General features: G+C 40.9%; 1 protein-coding gene across 23 annotated transcripts in view; it reads right to left on the bottom strand.

Annotated features, from left to right (window-relative positions):
* Positions 1-6613, bottom strand: part of LOC308343878 (uncharacterized protein) — a 391106-nt gene that overhangs the window by 311266 nt on the left and 73227 nt on the right. The window lies entirely within an intron of this gene.

A 6613-nucleotide genomic window follows, 5' to 3' on the forward strand; every position in this document is an offset into this window, starting at 1 on the left:
CCCTGCTGAGCAGAGAGCCCGATGCGGGGCTCGATCCCAGGACCCTGAGATCATGACCTGAGCCGAAGGCAGAGGCTTTAACCCACTGAGCCACCCAGGCGCCCCAACCCTTGGTTTGTTTCCTATGATTAAGACTCTCTTACGGTTTTTCTCCCTTCTCTGATTTCATCTTGTTTTATTTTTCCTTCCCTTCCCTTATGCTCTTCTGTTTTGTTTCTTAAATTCCACATAGGAGTAAAATCATATAATCGTCAAAAAAAATCATATAATTGTCTTTCTCTAATTGACTTATTTCACTTAGCATAATAACCTCTAGTTCTATTGAAGTCATTGCATATGGCAGATTTTAAATTTTTCATGGCTGAGTAATATTCCATCGTGCATATATACCATGTCTTCTTTATGCATTCATCTGTTCATGGACATCTGGGCACTTTCCATAGCTATTGTTGCTATAAACACTGGGGTGCAGATGCCCCATCAGATCACTACTTTGTGAGAATGGAAGTTTCTTAAAGGCAGGGCAAACACAAGTGCCCATCCAAGTAACAGTAATCTTTTTTCTTTTCCAAACTTATATTTTGATCATTTTTAAGCATATAAAAGTTGAAAGAATAATATGAACACCTCTGTAGCCACCACTTAATTTCAGGAATGATTAGCATTTTGCCATGTTTGCTTTCTCTTCTCTGACACAGATATACTTTTCTTTTTTTTTTCACTTATTTACTTATTTATTCATGTACTTACTTTTTTGCTGAGCCAGTTAAGGTGCAGGCACCATTCCACTTTGCTCCGAAACACTTCACTTTAGCATAACTTGCTGAAGAATGGGGCATTCCTCCAGATAACCACAACAGTATTGGATAACGGCAGTCAGATTCTCACACCAGTAAAGATTACCGCACAACTATTTACTCATTGCACAAATATTTATTGACAACTTACTACCAACCAGTGAGCTAGAGTGATAAGCAATAGAAACATGATCCTGCTCACAGAGAGACCGACATTTTATAACAGTCACACGGATGACTATATGGTATATAATTACAAACGTGGCAAGAATCATAAAGTGCTACATCGTATTTACTTCAAACTTACCTTACTACTTCTATTTTGACTATAACAAGACCTAGTCCTCATTGTATTAATTAGAAGATTTCCCATTGCAAGTGACAGAAACCTAACTGAAACTAGCTGAAGAATAAAAAGGAATTTATCGGCTCACTCTAGGCACAAGAAGCAGGAGCTAAAATGATAAGTCCCTTTCAATTTCCAGACCCCACCTTCCTCCTCTATGTTGATTTAATTCCTAGGCAGCCTCTCTCCCTTGCGGCCAAGGGCATGGCTGCAGGCAATCCCTATATACAGGACCCATAAACTTCTAGATCCAGAAGAAGGAGCCCTCTCTCTCCCGAGGCTCCTGTACCAGCTCCTAGAGAAGGCTTGATTTGCCCAGTTCGGGCCATGTGCTCTTTCTGAGCCAGTCCCTGCGGACAAAGGAATGGAGAGCGTCCATTGGTCTTGCTGGATTCCACACCCACCCATTGTGATTCAAGTACAATCAGGACTGAGACCATCCAAACTTTAAAGAATGGCTCTTGTACCAAAGTAAGACATACTGGATGGTCAAAAGCCATCCAGCCACCCCTGGCAGTGTCTGAAATTGTGCCTCTCTGCAGGCCCTGGAGGCCTTCATAATACAACGCAATGCACACTCCAAGCCAAATACCGGTAGATGGGGATAGGAGGCAAAGGCTTCCCGTTTCTAGCCTGATCTATGTCTTAACAGGCCGAGTCCACCAGAGGTCGGGGCAGAGCGTAAAGCAGGAATCGTCCTGGGGCTGATTCTTCAACCCTGCTGAAATCAGCAACTCACGCTAGAGGTCCGTGGGCACACACAGGCTGCAGCCACCAGAAAGAAAACCCAGATTGTGGCAAAGCAACCATGTTTCCTTCAGAACTGCCCTCCTAAGGTACAGGTCTAGACTTCGAAGCAGGGGCAGACAGGGTTAAGGAAGTGATTTTTTAAAAACACTGTACTTTGTAACTGCGCATGTTCTGCTGAAGAAACACAGATACCTGGGCTCAGAATCACGTAAAGGGAGATACAAAATTACCAGTTAATGACCAGAAAAGCTGGATTCTCTTGCCTCTCACCTTCCACCACCCTTCTGCCCGTTCACCACACCACACCAATGACCTTTCTGCAACTTGATCACACCAAGCCAGTTTCCACTGAAAAGCCTTTGAACTTGTGGAACCCCTGGTTTGGAAAGTCCTTTTCTTAGACCTCCCATGATTGAGCTTCTTCCTGTCCAGGAGTCTCTTATGAAATGTTAGCACCCTATCTAAAGTAGTGCCCCATCCAGTAGCACTAACACATCACCTTGTTTATTCCCTTCATATCATTTATTACCCTCTCAACTTACCTACTAATTTGTTGATTAGTTCCCCCACAATAAAACAACAAAACTCAGCGACTTTATTCTGCAGTTTACCCAGCACCTAGAATAGTGCTTCCTCGGATCATATGGGCACCGGAAACATTTGATGAATGAACAAAGGAATGAGTCCCAGTTTCCCACATATAAAATGAGATGACTAGATTATATACTAGTAACAATGGTAAAATACATTGAACATGCACTGCATATTGGGCACACTGCTAAAGGCTGTGGGTAGCACTGTAGGTGGCGGCCTTTACAGCTTTTCACCCCTAACAAGATCTCAAATATTCTCAGCATCTCAAATATCCAAGATGTTTCAGATGCCCATATTCCTCACTTAGCCATTTATTCCTTTGGCTTAGCTCAGAACCTCTTAACATACATTTTTGTCACAGAAACATTTGTTGAAGTGAAATTCCACCCAGAAGCCCTACATGAAAAACAACTCAGGAGAAAAAAGTACGTGTATTAGACCATTTTAAAAGCCTCCAGCAAATTTCAAGAGCAGGATCAAAGACCATCATCTTGACCACAAGGTAATTGGGTTAGAAATTTGTAAAAACAGATGAGGAGACATTTCTCTTTGTAGAAGCATGCCAGCTAATAATTGAAAGGATGATATGGTATTTTGCTACTTGTCGTGATTTAATGGATCTAAGCAATAAGAATGGAAGCCAGCTAACAAGACAGAGACCATCAGACACCATGTGCCTCCTGATAAAAGAACACAGCGCCCATGAAGGCATCTCACCAAAGAGATCACATAAAATGTGATTAAACCTCAAGACTGAACTATTGATTTGCAAGAAATATAGAACTTGTTAATTTACACCACAGAAATACAATCAGTAAATCCAAACAGGACACCAGAAAGCTGAATTCCTCCAAAATAAATTATAAGAGAAAAAAGGAGATGGAGGAAAAACTAATTAAAAGAGGCTTAAGAGACATATCAACCCATCACAATACGTGGACCTTTTTTGGATCCTGATTCAAGCACACAACCTGAGAAACAAAAGATTTTGAAATATAGGAGAATTTAAAATATTGGCACTGAATAGATGGAGCACGGTTTTTAGTCATTTTATTTTACAGATACACACTGAAATACAAAAAGAATGAAAAAAGTTAATAAAAAGATAAATTAAAAATTCCCACCTATATGGACATTTAAAAATACTCTAACAGAAAAAGTTATTACAGCTTTTCAAACTAAAAATGAAAAAGCCACTGAAGCATCAGACAGGTTTTCAATCCTAATAAAGTAAATATCAATAACTATAATCTACATAAACAAAAAGCTGTTTGGGGTTCTCGGTAATTTTTTTTAAGACAGATTCTTGAGACCATAAAAAATGAGAAAAACACTGTGGATGATCACCAGCCATAATAGGTCCCTTTCTTGCTGTGACCTCATAAGGAGCCATTATTATGGAATTCCAAGCACCTCTAAAAGCCCCTGCTGTGCCTAGCTTCCAGCTCAGAAAGCTGCTTTTCAGTGACCTGAAGGACACTTGACTGAAGTTAGCTTGTTTTCGCCTTGACATTGTGGACTTTTCGTACATTTCATTTGTTACTATGTTTTTTCTTTTTTCTCATTTTTCCATCTTCTTTATTTTTTCTCACATATTTTTATTTTTTTCTTTTCTTTATTTTTCCTTTTTTTCTTCTTACTGGTTTTCTTTCTTCTTTATTTTTAAAATTTATTCTTTTGTCTCATTTCTTCTTTTTCTCAGTGTGTTAATGTTTCTTTTTGTTCATTTTCAGTCTGCCATTATGTTTTGGTTCCATTATAAAGATCAGTTCATCGCATCGGGTGGTCTCTGGAAGTGATTTTCTTTTGAGATGACCTGGACCAAGCTTCTCACCAGCTTATCCCAAACTTAAGCTGACCCTGAGACACCCTGCTTTCAAGCCCAGCAGTTAATCCAACATGGTGCAGGCTTCTCAGCCATCTCTCCTGAGGAGACCATTTTGACAACAACCAGATCTTCAAGACAATCAGCAAGGATACCGTTGCCATGGTGAATTTGGTCTGACACACCCTGACTAGGAAGAGGTAGCCATAAGGATCACTAACAAGACTCAACAGAATTCCTCCAGCCTCCAGAGACTATCCCAAAAATTAAAAATCATGAAGGCTTTGAATCATCTGTACATAGTGAGATTATATGAAGTGATGGAGACTAAGGACAAGCCGCCTTGTCATGGAGTATACTAGTGGAGATGAGTAGCTAGTGGCTCATGAAAGTATGCAAAGAAAGGGCACCAGGAGGGCTCAGTCACTTAAGTGGCTGCCTTCGGCTCAGGTCATGATCACAGGGTCCTGGGATTGAGCCCCACATTGGGCTTCCTGCTCACAGAGAGCCTGCTTCTCCCTCTCCCTCTGCCTGCTGCTCTGCCTACTTGTACTCTCTATCTCTCTGCCAAATAAATGAATAAAATTTTAAAAAATAAAGAAAGCATGCAAGAAAAAGCAACCCAAGCCAAATTCTACCAAATAGTGTTTGCTATACAGTACACAAGTATACAGCACCATACTATAGTATGATAAAGTACAGTATAGTATAATATAGTATGGTAAAGTATAGTATAGTAAATAGTTTGCTATACAGTACACAAGTATACAGCACCACACCATAGTATGGTATGGTATGGTATAGTAAAGTATAGTATAGTATGGTAAAGTATAGTATAGTATACTATAATATAATATAGTATGGTAAAGTATAGTATGGTATGGTATGGTATGGTGTGGTCTGATATGGTATGGTATAGTATAGTATAGTATGGTAAAGTATAGTATAGTATAGTATGGTAAATATAGTATAGTATAGTAAATAGTGTTTGCTATACAGTATCACAAGTTTATTGTGATAGAGATTCAAAGACAGAAAACTAGCTCTTGGATGCTGGCATGAACATCAAGACTGCAGACTTTGGCTTCAGCAACTAATCCACCATTGGCAACAAGTTAGACACCCTCTAGAGCAGTCCCCATTTATGCTACCTTGGAACTCTGCCAAGGCCCAAAGTGTAAGACACCCATCGTAGCTGATGGAGCCTGGGAGTCATTCTCTATCCACGGGCCAGTGGATCCCTGCCTTTGATGCACAGAACTTCACGGAACTACAGGAGGGAAAAGTGAGGAGAATATACCATATTCTCTTTGACTTGAGCGTGGAATGTGAAAATCTGCTCAAGGAATTTCTCATTCTCAATGTCCCAGCAAGAGAGGTATTTTAGAGGAAATTGTGAAAGATCCATGGGTGAATGTGTGTCATAAAGATGAAGAGCTAAAGCCCTCCATAGAGCCAGTCTCTTAAGAACAAGGACCGCACAAACTGAGTTGATTGTGTCCATGGTTTAGTCTTGGGAGGATTTCTAGGACTCACTGATGAGCCAGAGGTACAAGGAGGTGGTAGCCAGCTATCTGCCCCTGGAACACCAGAGACCAAGCTGCAGGTCTACACCCTCACCCTAAAGCCTCAGCCTTCGGCAGATCTAACCAACAGCAGCACTCCCTCCCCATCCTACAAGGTATAGCACTGGGTCTCTGCCAACCCCAAGCACTGAGTTTCAATGAACCTGTCATTCTTGCCTACAATTGCTGTATTAGTCAGCTACCATGGCCACAACAAAATGCCACAGGGTGGGTGCCTTTAACAACAGAAATTTATTTTTTCACAGTTCTGGAGGCTTGAAGTTCAAGATCAATGTGCTGTAATGTCTGGTTTCTAATAAGGTCTCTCTTCCTGGCTTCCTTGTTGTTCTCACATAGCCTTTTCCTCGTGCTTATGTATCCCTAGTGTCTCCTCTTCCTATAAGGACACCAGTCATATTAAATCAGGGCCCTAACCTTATAATCTAATTTAACTTTTATCATCTCTTTCAAGGTGCTATGTCCAGATATAGTCAACATTGGGGGTTAGAGCTTCATTATATGACTTTGGTGTTGGGGGGTGGGGAGCAGTAGGCAGGTAATTTAGTCCATAACAATTGCTAAGAGTACTCAGAGGAGCCAGGCAGATCTTTAGAGGATCATGAAACAAGGCAAAAAGCAAGCAGCAAAGCCATCATGTATACCAGCCCCCTATCCTGCCCAGAGAGAAAGGCCACCCCATGACCCCCTCTGCAACAGTAATCTCTCTACCAGCCCA

Source organism: Martes martes (assembly GCF_963455335.1).
Source record: "Martes martes genome assembly, chromosome: 5".
Classification (NCBI taxonomy): domain Eukaryota; kingdom Metazoa; phylum Chordata; class Mammalia; order Carnivora; family Mustelidae; genus Martes; species Martes martes.